This window comes from Pinus tabuliformis, chromosome 5_1 (genome assembly GCF_031772625.1).
Source record: "Pinus tabuliformis cultivar Carrire ecotype Pingquan chromosome 5_1, CPIR1, whole genome shotgun sequence".
Classification (NCBI taxonomy): Eukaryota; Viridiplantae; Streptophyta; class Pinopsida; order Pinales; family Pinaceae; genus Pinus; species Pinus tabuliformis.
Genome location: NC_142305.1, coordinates 651,181,137 through 651,194,228, shown reverse-complemented (window position 1 = coordinate 651,194,228; position 13,092 = coordinate 651,181,137).

Below are 13,092 nucleotides of genomic sequence, written 5' to 3'. Positions count from 1 at the left end.
TGACCAAATTGCAAAAATTGAGGAGAAGGTGGGGGAAAAAGAGCTCGTGAATGTGGAATTAAATGGTTTTCCCAAGTAATGGGAACCATTTGTCAAGGGAGTCTGCATTTGAGAAAATCTTCCCAAATTTGATAAGCTTTGGGATGGTTGCATCTGGGAAGAGGCTTAGGATGAGTCTAAAGCCAACGGGTAGGGAGATGGAGAGGGGAACCTAGCCCTGGTAAATATGGGCAAGAAGGGAAAAGGGAAGGGTTCCAAGGGAAATGGTAAAGGATCACAACTATGGAAGAAGAAGGATTTGAGCAAGCTCAAGTGCTTCAATTTCCATAAGAATGGGGACTATGCATCACAATGTTTAGAGAAAAAGGAGGGGAATGGGAATTCATAACAGATAGTGACATCAAAAAAGGTACAACTTGATGAGTTTGCATGAAAGTTCGATAAGGAATTCTCATTAGTCTCATGTCTATCTGCATGCACCATCACTAGGAGTGCTTGATACTTGGACAATAATTCATCACACCATATGACAAATGCGTGAGAGTTGTTGAATAGTTTAACAGAGAAATACTTAGGGGTTCATGTGGATCTTGGTGATGATGCCAAGTATATAGTGAAGGGAGAGGGAACTAATAAGTTCTAGCTTGAGTTAGGAGGGATGTTGGAATCTATGGACGTCCTATTTATACCAAGACTAAAGAAGAACTTTCTCTCAGTCTCAGTGATGGAGGATAGAGGATGTAAGATACTAGCCTAGAGATAATAGTAGCCACCTAGGTTAGAGAGGGAAACTTATATAGGTTGAAAGGAAAACATGTTTAGGATTTGGTGCATGATTGTGACAACCTGTGTGAGTGTTTCACAAGGGGTTAGACACCTACAATATAAGGCATTGTGATCATGAGGGATATTGTCATTGGTCTCTTAGATTTCAATGTGGAGAAACAGGGCATGTGTAAAGGGTGTGCACTTGGTAAGAATACCAAGGCTAATTTGTTAGCAATGCGAGTAGGTCCAAGGGAATCTTTGATCTCATCCACTCAAACTATATTATGTCACATTCATTGAATACTATTGCAGAGAAAAAAAATGAATATTCTTCATGAATACCAAGGATGAGGCCTTTAATTAGTTCCAAGAGTTCAAGGCCTAGGAGGATGTAACACCCTCCTCCCACATTTACCTAAGATAACTAGTCCACCGGGGTAAAAATGTGATGAAGAGTTACTATGATATGATTCAACTCCCCATGTACAATTAAGGAAGTGGAACTGACAAGACAAGACCAACTTGACCTTACTCAAGAGCTATAGAACCTTCAAGAGACAGCTAACCCTTCCAAGTGCCCAACCCCTGAGACAAATGGATGTTTTGCTAATCTAGACCCCTAGTCACTTCCATGACAAGCCATGCATGCGACTAAGACCCTCCAGTCACTCCCACAATAAGGAATGCATGCGACTGTGACCTTGTTCAGGTAGTTCTGTGCTAACGACCCCAAATTATATGCCACTTTTTCAGGGCCAGGACTTAAGCCACTGCCCATAACTTCATGGAACTTCTAGAAAATATAATTAACACAAAGATAAGGTTACTAATTCAAACACTTAACCAATGACTTGATCTGACCCCTACTAGCCATGAGATGCATTTTGTCAAACATATCGTAAACACGAAATCTACAGGTCATAACAACAAATCTAAACATAAGGATCTCATATTTATCTAAGAATATTCAAGGAGGATTGATATCTCCTCCCAATAACTAATTTTTTATTTATTAGGTCATTCATTCATTATTATTTTATCTACAACTAAAACATGATGAGATCCATACATCAAGATTATCATAAAACATGCTCATAACCAACAAATAACCATAGATATATCAATGATGAAACAACTATTAAAGCCACATAATGACAAGCACATTTACTCATGAAAATACTAAAGGAAAAGGATCTCTTATTAACATATGCAAATCCAACCAAGTCAGGGACTTCCACGTACCACTCGACTATAGATTGGGCTGAACCAAATCTCTCTTTCAATTAATCACCCCTGCGCCATATTCCAAGCATGAATGTGGGATATCATGAAACAAATCAAACAAAGCCAAACCATAGCTTCCAGAGGCCAAATCACCTCAAACCTCAACCAATTATTGCACCTCGCAGTCGAACATCACTAACCATCACCACATTGGTCTCTACCCAAGTTGTCCATGGCTTTAGAGCATTTGTTCCAACCAAGGCTTCTAGGACTAGTAAATCAACCCACAGTTGTTGTCGGTGTTATGAAACCAGCTCAAGAAAAGATAGAAAAGATAGATCAACACCTTAGAATTCAGCCTCTTCGAGGGGGCAACCTCCTTTACATTACATAAATGAACAATTCTTGGATGATTCAAATGACAAAATCTCCTTTCTATATATAGGAGTCTAAGGAGTCACAATATAATCCAGCCGACCTAACAATAATAATATAAAGCCACAAAAATAACAATAGAGGGCTTCTATGGGGCACAATAATAACAATATGGGGGCAATAGGGGCACAACAATATTAATAAGGGGTATAACTACAATAGTAATGGGGTAATCACTAGTATTATAGGGACCCAACATGCCCCTCGCCTTCAAAAAAGTGTTGTCCTCAATGCTTGAGTAGTTCTGGATACTTCTGCATAAAATTCTCATCCTCCCATGTGGAATCTTCAGCGGATAAGTTCTTCCACTTGATAAGATACTCTGAAATTGATCGATTTCGTAGCTGCCGAATTCTTGTTTCTATGACTGCTTCCGGTTCCAATATAATTTTTCCTTCCTCGTCAAGTTCTGGAAATATTGTTTGAACTGGGAGCTTGTCGCCTATAACCTTCTTTAAACATGAAACATGGAAAACAGGGTGCAATCGAGAAGCTGCAGGAAGCTCCAATTTGTATGCCATAGTACCAATCTTTTGCAACACCTTGTATGGACCATAATACTTTGGTGATAATTTATTATCCTTCTTAGCTTGCTTGAGGGACATTTGCTTATATGGTTGTAGCCGTAGGAATACCCAATCACCTACATCAAAACTTCTTTCACTGCGATGTTGATCTGCCTGTTGTTTCATTCTATTATGTGCCAACACGAGGTTATCCTTTAAGAGTTGGAGGACTTGTTGTTGATGTTTGATGTGATGTTCCACTACCTAAACCTTAGAATTTTCTCTTAAATATGATGTGATGGATGGTGGTTGATACCCATAAAGTGCCATAAATGGGGTCATTTTTGTTGTTGTATGGAAGGAAGTGTTATACCACCATTCAGCCAGAGGCAACCATTTGACCCATTGTGTTTGTTTATCAGATACAAAGCAACGAAGATATCCTTCCAAACATTTGTTTACTATCTCAGTTTTCCCATCAGATTGAGGATGATAAGATGAGCTATGAGCTAACTGAGTACCAAGACAAGAAAATAATTCTGTCCAAAAATTTCCAGTGAAAATGGGATCTCTGTCACTTACAATAATCTTTGGGTTTCCATGTAGCTTTTGAATTGTTTCCATAAATGCAGTAGAAACTGTACTGGCTTTAAATGGATGTGATAATGCACAAAAGTGTGCATACTTGGTAAGTCTGTCAACTACCACCATGATGACACTCTTTCCCTCAGACTTGGGTAAACCTGTGATAAAATCCATTGAAACCTCCTCCCAACGTTGGCTTGGAATGGATAAAGGTTGTAATAGACCCGGTGTCTTAATTGTTTCAACTTTATTTTGTTGGCAAACCAAACATTCCGCCACAAACTTTTGAATATCTGATTTAAGGCCATCCCAAAAAAATTCCTTCTTAACCCTGTGGTAAGTTTTTAAAAATCCTGAGTGCCCTCCTAAGGGAGAAGTGTGCAATTCCATAAGAATCTTTTGTTTTAGCTGGGAATTCTTACAGAGGTATAAGCGATCTTTGTACCATAACGAATCATTTTTCCAGCTAAATGTATCAGACGTACTGGAATCTTGTTGTAGCTTTCGAATAAGTGCCCACACTTCTTCGTCATTCTTCCATTCCTCCCTTGCTTCGTTTATCCAATCTGGTTGGATAATAGAAATGGCGCACAACAATGCTTCCACATCCTCATCCTTTCTTGAGAGTGCATCTGCCACCACATTTTGCTTCCCTTTTTTGTAGATGATTTCAAAGTCATAACCCAACATCTTTGTGACCCACTTTTGTTGCTCTTCAGAGGATAATCTTTGTTCTAAAAAGTATTTAAGGCTATCATGATCCGTTTTTACCTTGAAGTGTCTTCCCATTAGGTAGGGTCGCCATTTCTTAAGTGCATGGAGTATTGCCAACATTTCCTTCTCATAAATAGCTTTGCTTAAAAACTTTCCCTTGATTGGACGACTTTCAAAAGCAATGGGTCTTTCATCTTGCATTAGAACAGCACCAATTCCATTTCCTGAAGCATCACATTCCACAATAAAGGTTTTTGTGAAGTCCGGTGTAGCTAAGACCGGTGCTTGGCACATTGCCTCTTTAAGATGTTCAAAGGCCTTTGTTGCTTCCGGAGTCCATGAAAATGCATCTTTCTTCAATAATGTTGTTAGAGGTGCTGCTATTCTCCCATAATTCTTAACAAACTTGCGATAATACCCTGTCAACCCAAGAAATCCTCGCAGATGCTTTATGGATGTGGGGATTTTCCATTCCTTAATGGCTTTAATTTTGCTAGGGTCTACCTTAACTCCTTCATGAGATACAATATGACCCAAATATTCCACCTCCTGGACTCCAAAGAAACATTTGGATCTTTTTGCATATAATTGTTTCTCCTCCAATAGTTGTAGCACCCTGTCAACATGTTCAACATGATCCTTCCAAGACTTGCTGTAGATTAGTATATCATCAAAAAATACTAACACAAATTTTCTAAGGAATGGTTTGAAAATTGAATTCATCAAACCTTGAAATGTTGAAGGTGCATTGGTAAGGCCAAAAGGCATGACCAAAAATTCATAATGACCCTCATGAGTTCTAAATGTTGTTTTCGGAATGTCTTCAATCTTCATTCTGATTTGATGATATCCTGAACGAAGATCCAACTTGGTGAAGTAAATTGATCCATGCAATTCATCCAGTAATTCATCAATGACAGGAATGGGGAACTTATCTTTAATAGTGAGCTTGTTGAGCTCCCTATAATCTGGACACATGCACCATGATCCATCCTTCTTGTGCACCAATACTACTGGAGCAGAGAAAGAACTTTGACTCGGTTGAATTATACCAGCCTCTAGCATTTCTGCAACCATACATTCAATTTCACTCTTTTGGACATAGGGATATCTGTACGGCCTGATGTTTGGAGGAACACTTCCTGGAATCAGATGAATAGCATGATCATGATCACGCATAGGTGGGAGACCTTTGGGAGTCTCAAATACCTTGGAATGATTGTCCAGGACTTTTTGGAGATCTGGAGAAATAGATGATTTCGATGTGGAAACATCTAGCGAACATAATTGTGCAATTACACCTCTTTGCTCCTTTTTTAGAAGCTTTGTCATACCATTAGAGCTGATTATCTTTCCTGGTTTCCCTGCAATACCCCTTAATTCAACTTCCTTTCCTTCCGTAGAAAATTTGATGAAAAGTTCTTGAAAATTAAAAGCTATTGTACCCAAGGATTGTAGCCATTGGACTCCTAGTACAACATCAACACCTCCCATTGGAATGGAAAGCATTGGGCTAGTCAATACATATTCTCCCATGGATAGCTTGATATTATGGCACTTTCCAGAGAAATTTATTGTTCCTCCATTTGCAATCATCACTTGACACTCTGGTGCTGGATATAGGAAGCAATTCAATTCTTTTGCTACCCTACAATGAATAAAATTGTGGGTGCTTCCTGAATCAATCAACACTATTACCTTTTTCTTCTTGATTTGTCCTTCTATCTTGATGGTTTGAGGAGTGGTAATTCCCGCCAATGCATTACAAGATATGGTCGGATTTATTTTTTCTTCATCTAGGCTTTGTTCCTGGAATATATCCTCTTCTTTTGACCTTTCTTGCTCCTTTTCTTCTTCCTCTTCACAATCTATGTAGAATAATTTCTTCTCAGCACACTTATGACCTTTAGTGTATTTGCTATCACAACTGTAACAAAGCCCTTTTGCTCTTTTTTCTTCCAATTGTTGTGGTGTCAACCTTATAGGTTGTGGAAGACTAGGGGCAACAACACTTCCATCTTTATAGTTGTGAGTGGTATGCTTCCTGGTTGCCATAATTTTGCTTTCCATTTTTCTTGCTAACCTGAATGCCTTCTCTAATGAATCAGGTTCCCAAAGGCGAACATCATGTTGGATATTATCCTTTAAAGACCCTATGAACACATCAATCCTATGCTCCTCTGGAATATCTTTTACCCTTATGTTCAATTTTTGGAACTCCTCAATGTGCTCCATTATTGAACCCTTTTGTTTGAGACTTATCAATTGGCTAAAAAAAGTGTTGCTTTTTGTATCCTCATAATGTGCTATCAATTCTTCCATAAAAATTGCCCAAGTGATAAATTGTTTACGAGAGCAAAGCCATTGATACCATACAAACTGATTTGTTTCCAAATATAAAGTTGCCATACGTACCTTTTGTGTGTTTTGCACATTATTGAGATCGAAGAACTGCTCCATCTGTAATATCCATGTGGCAGGATCCTTGCCATCAAACTTCCTCATATCGATTTTTGGAATATGGTGAGTCTTTGATCCAACATTAGAGTCTATGATATCATGATTAACATTTCTTTTGTTCACATCATGAGTTTCCTTTACTACCTTTTCACCATTAGTAAGTATTTCTTGTAGAAAATTTGTCAAATCTGTCTTCATATTTGTCATGCCTGTCTTCAAGTTTGTGTTCAAATCTATCTTCAATTCTTCCATGTCTGTCTTCAAATCTGTCTTCCAATCATCCATCTTAGCTTCCACGCCCTTTATCTTAGATTCCATGCCATTTATCTTAGCTTCTGTTAGCTTTTGTGAGCGTGACATTTGTTGCACTTGTTCTTGTAATTTTGATATATCATGTAGCATTTCTTCCTCTTCTTCATGAGTCATGCTAGAGCTTTCAGGTTCCTTACTAGGTGTTTGAATTTTCTTTCCTCGGGGCATCATCTACCGATAATAATTCCTTCAAAATAATTTTCCAACCGGTCTTAAGCAAAAATTTAAGAAAATCTACACACCTTTTTTCACTTTGTAGGAGCTCGATATTGCCTCTGATGTATCTCTGTACTTTTCGATCATCTAGTTCTGAATTTGTGACCTGCAGTAGCCCTCTGTGTCCTCTTTCCAATGCCACAAGTCTTACCCAAATAAAATTTTCCACGGAAGAGTTATGTGAAATCTCCCACAGTGACTTGATTATAGACTAGTTCAGTAGAGTGCAATTGTACGATGTGTCCCAAGTCACTATTTCGACCTTTGGATCTGAAAAATGCATACAAGAAACTAGAGTCCGTCCTCTTTCTGTACCTGCTTATGAAATTTCAATCCGATCCCCAGAGAGAAAGTTATGACGATTTTCCCCAGGTTACCTGTTTGGAATGTAATTCAGGAATCTGCAAAAAGACCAACTTCCTTAGATCATATCTCCGCAAATATAGTGTTTAAAGCTCTAAAATTCGAACCTGAGGTTCAACGTGATTTCTTCTCAAATGGGTTTTTTTTGCAACTTCTGAAACGTCGCAGAAAAAAAGTTATAACAAAAATTCCACGATGACCTGTTTGGAGCAGTGAAACCCTAGAATCCAAAGCTCTGATACCAAATGTTATGAAACTAGCTCAAGAAAAGATAGAAAATATAGATCAAAGCCTTAGAATTCAACCTCTTTGAGGGGGCAACCTCCTTTACATTACATAAATGAACAATTCTTGGATGATTCAAATGACAAAACCTCCTTTCTATATATAGGAGTCTAAGAAGTCACAATTTAATCCACCCGACCTAACAATAATAATATAAAGCCACAAAAATAACAATAGAGGGCCTCTATGGGGCACATTAATAACAATATGGGGGCAATAGGGGCACAACAATATTAATAAGGGGTATAACTACAATAGTAATGGGGTAATCACTAGTATTATAGGGACCCAACAGTCGGGCTCCAGAGCATTTGTCCAACCAAGGCTTCCAAGACTATTAACTCAACCCACCAAAGGCTCCAGAGCATTTTTCCAACCAAGGCTTCTAGGACTAGTAACTCAACCCAAGTTGTTATAGGGCTTCCAGAGTGTTTGTCCAACCAAGCTCCAAGAACTAGTAACTCAACCCACAACCAAAGGTACATGAGCACCAACCGTGATCCAGGTGGATATTGGAGGCCACCCGCCTATTCCACTTGGACGCCCACCATTATTTCTTTCAGTTTTTCAGTTTCCTTATTTGTAGCACAATTTATTATTTTTTGCAGTTTTTCGGGTCCTAAACTTGCGGAACCGTTTTGAGGCCCTAAACGACATTTTTGGGGAAAATGGGGGCCAACATGGATCATGGACCAATGATGGCCACTTGAAAGTTGTAGTCCTCATATAGATATTTGTAACAAGGTATTGTGTGTGTCAAATAGAGATCGTATGCCAAAGTTACGACCCCGGGAAGCTGATGTACTAATTTACCCAAAAGAGGCTCATAGTTTGGCACTTCATCTCCTAGGGTTAGGTTTTTGGATGTTTAGGATTTTCCAATGTTTCTCAATAATAAATAGGCCTTTGAGCCTCATTGTAACACAATTTAGAGGCATGTAGTTGCCACATCTCTTCTCATAGATAAGCTACCATCACTCGAGCTAGTCTCATTTCCATTATGTTTCTAAGCATATTTCAGTATTTGATATTAATGAAATGAAGTGTTATTTCTACTACATATCTGTATTTATGGTTATATCTGTAATTTTTTGCGTTCCTGTTTAAATATGGATCAGTGGTATCAGAGCGGTATGCTCTTTCTCTGTTTTTCTTTGCACATCCCCAACGAGGTTGGGATATAAGGAGTTAGGGTTTGATCCGGTTGAGCCTTTGCAAGATCAACCTCACAAACCCTGACGATTGCCCATGGGGAAGAAAAGAAAGATGAGGGAGCAGGAGATCCTATCAAATATTGCTTGAGGAGGCCTTCGAGAAACAAAGGAACACAATGATGGATAACTTTGCCCAGATCCTTCAACGATTGTCCACTAGCGGCACATCCACATCCAACAGCCACTCTGGAGGCTCCACTCCTTTTAAGGTACAAGTAAACTTTGACATTCCCATATTTGAGGGCCAAATAGATGAAAACACCATAGGTAAATGGTTAATCTTGTTAGAAGGATATTTTTTTGTTGATCATTTTTCCAGTCAGGAAAATATTACTTTTTCTCTTCTCAAAGCCGCCCCCCACATCAAGGACTGGTGGGAAACCTACTGTGAGCAGAAGGATGAAAGTACACCCTCATTATTTTCAGCGCACACACTTCAAATTCGTTTTGGGACACCATCAAGGAGCAGTACTACCTTGTCGAGAGCTATGAGGATAAATACATAAAGTGGACCACGCTGTGGTAGGGAAGGGACCAAGATGTGTTGAAGTTTACCAATGTTTTTCATACCCTTCGCACGAAGTTGGGTATCAAGGATTCTGAGAAACATTTGGTACTCAAGTACCGCAGCTGCCTACACATGTACATCCAGGACGAGATGGAGTTCCTGGACATCTCCTCGCTCTGCACGATGTACCGATACACTGTCAATATCGAGCAAAAGTTTAAACATAAGAAGAGAGACTTTGGATCTGCAAATCCGGAGCAAGGGAAATTTTCCCCCGAACAACAGAACAAAGGACATACTGTGAAGCTGAAGAAGGACATGAGAAATTGGTGTGAGTTCCATGAGATCTCCACTCACAACACAAGTGAGTGTCGGGCCAAGCGGTCACTGGTGGCAGAGCTTAAGGCTTCGAAATTAGATGCATGTTCTGACTCAAACTCAGAACCAGACAGGGGGAATGACAAAGGGAAGCAGATTATCGATGCAGAGCCCAATGCCATCGTTTCCACCACGAAGATCCAGAAGGAGGAACCCGGAGATCCAGAGGAGGATGAGTGCCTCTTCCACTCCCATATGTGGGTAAAGGGTTCCCAACTATAGTTCATTGTCGACATCAGGAGCCAAAAGAACCTCATTTCAATAGAGGTCGTGAAGTGGCTGGGCTTACCGACCACAACACACCCACAACCATACACCATCGAGTGGCTTCACCAAGGATGAGATCTTCGTGTGAGCCAACAATGTCGTCTTCCATATAATGAGACACTTCCATACAAGGGCATCCAATGGCATATCATAGTGAGACACTTTCAGACACAGTTCGGAAGTATCCCACTTATGACAAAGAGATGTATTCCATTGTGCAGGCTTGCCGACAATGGAAGCATTACATTTTGGAGAAGGAAATGGTCATCCACACAGACCACCAACCCCTACAGTTCATACAAACATAAGGGAAGTTGCAAAATGATCGCCATCAAAAGTGGTCCACATACCTACAACAATTCCATTTGAATATCAAGTAAAATAAGGCCAACATCAATAATGTGGCAAACTACCTCAGCCGACCACCAATCATGGTGCTAGCCACCGTGCTCAACTCTTGTGGGCACGATACTTCTAATTTGCCACTTCTCTACAAAAGTGACCCAAAATTTAGCCACACATACCAGACACCCTTGGAGAGTCAACAAGTTCCAGATTTTCACCTCTAAGATGTCCTGATATGCCACCTGGGACACCTTTGTGTTCCTTCAAGTGAGCGTGCCAAGATGATTTGGGAAGCGCACTACAACCTGGCCATTGGGAATTTCTGGGGTGAGAAAACAGTGGTAGTATTGTAGAAGTATTTATATTGGTCGAATCTTCAACATGATGTTGAGAATTACATCAAATCCTACACTGCCTGCACCATTACCAAACTAACCATCAAAAAGCAAGGCCTCTATACTTCGTTGCCTACCCTTAGTCGACCTTGGGAATCCATCTCCATGGATTACATGCCGAGCCTTCCTTCTACTAAGCATGGCAATGACTGTGTTTTTGTGGTCATCAACATATTCTCGAAGATGGCCATTATGGCGGCCTGCAAGAAGAATATCACAGTATAAGCCATTGTTAAACTCTACTTTGAACGAGTGTGGGTACACTTTGGGATCCCATAGTATATCATCTCAGATCGGGACAGCAGGTTCCTCAGTACATTTTAGTCTAGTCTCTGGTCAATGTTGAACACCAAGCTCACTAAATCCACAACTTTCCATCCCCAAACCAATGGCCAGACAGAGGTCACCAACATGATGATCGTACACATTATGCGCATGTACAACTCAAAGCATCCACACACATGGGATGAGATCCTCCCCTATGTCCAACACAACTATAACCAGGCTCTCCACAGCTCGATTGGCCACAACCTTTCTCAAGTGGGATTGGGATTCCAGCCACTATGCCCCATTGATGTGGCAATACCATTTGTAGCTACTCAGGCATATGCGGCTCATGTCCAGTTTGAAGCCAACAAGGAAAACAACTTCATTGAGCACATCCAACACATTTGCCAGAAGGTCCATGAAATTATGGAGAAATCAAATGCCAAGTACAAGCAGAGACATGATCAACTCAGGTGCCGCACAAGTTTCAGGTGGGCGACAAATTCTAGTTGCATTTGCAAAAGGAATGCCTTATTGGAGCCTATCGAAAACTCAAACCACTCCGATATGGTCCTTACACCATTACTAAGGCTGTGGGAGACATTGCATTTGAGCTCAGCATTCCCCCATTCTTGGCCTACACCTAGTGTTCAATGTGGACTGCCTTCGACAATACTTCCCACCATTGCTGGACACATCAGACATTGCAGAACAACTCATGCCTACAGAGTTAAATCCAAATTGCATGGAACAAGCCACAACTAATCGGATCATGGAAATGCAGATCAAGAACACCTGACAACAAAGGATCCAACTATATCAAGTTGTCAAAGCATGCCAACTCCTTCACCAAGGCAAGTGGCTCACAAGAGACCAAGTTCAGGAGAAGTTTCCTCATCTCATGGAGGAACTCAACGCAATGGGGATCATTGCTTCCTAAGGGGGGAGGAATGATTGAGGTGGATATTGAGGGCCACCAACCTATTCCACTTGGACCCCCACCATTGTTGCTTTCATTTTTTCAATTTTTTTATCTGTAGCACAATTTACTATTTTTGGCAGTTTTTCGGGTCCTAAACTTCTGGAGCCGTTTTGAGGCCCTAAAAAACATTGTTGGGAAAACAAGGGCCAACATGGGGCATAGATTAATGTTGGCTACTCAAAAGTTGTAGTCCTCGGATAGATATTTCTAACGAGGTATCGTGTGCATCAAACAAAGATCGTATGCAAAAGTTACGACCCCGGAAAGTTGATGTACCAATTTACCCAAATGGGGCGCATAGTTTGGCACTTCATCTCCTAGGGTTGGGTTTTTGCATGTTTATGGTTTTCCATTGTTTCTCAATAATAAATAGGCCTTTGAGCCTCATTATAACACAGTTCAGAGGCATGTAGCCACCACATCTCTTCTCAGAGATAAGCTACCATTGCCCGAGCTAGTCTCATTTCCATTATGTTTATAAGCATATTTCAGTATTTGATATTAATGAAATGAAATGTTATTTCTGCTGCATCTCTGTATTTATGGTTATATCTGTAATTTGTTGCATTCCTGTTTAAATCCAGATCAAATCAGAAAACAAAGATAAAACCCACAACACCATGGCTATCCAGGAAATGGCAAGGCTAGGAAAAACTATTATCAATCCAGGCAAACATCCATGCCAATGACATATTATGACCCAGAAACCACATGCATATACCATGCATGCTAAAACTAGCAAGGAAATCATACATGCAATTCGGTACATGCAAGCAAAACCCATTGTCCTCTTGCGCTTTCCTGCTTTTCCTTTTGCCTTCTTGCTCCAAATCCCAAGTATGCCACACTCCTCCAAGAGTTCTCTAAG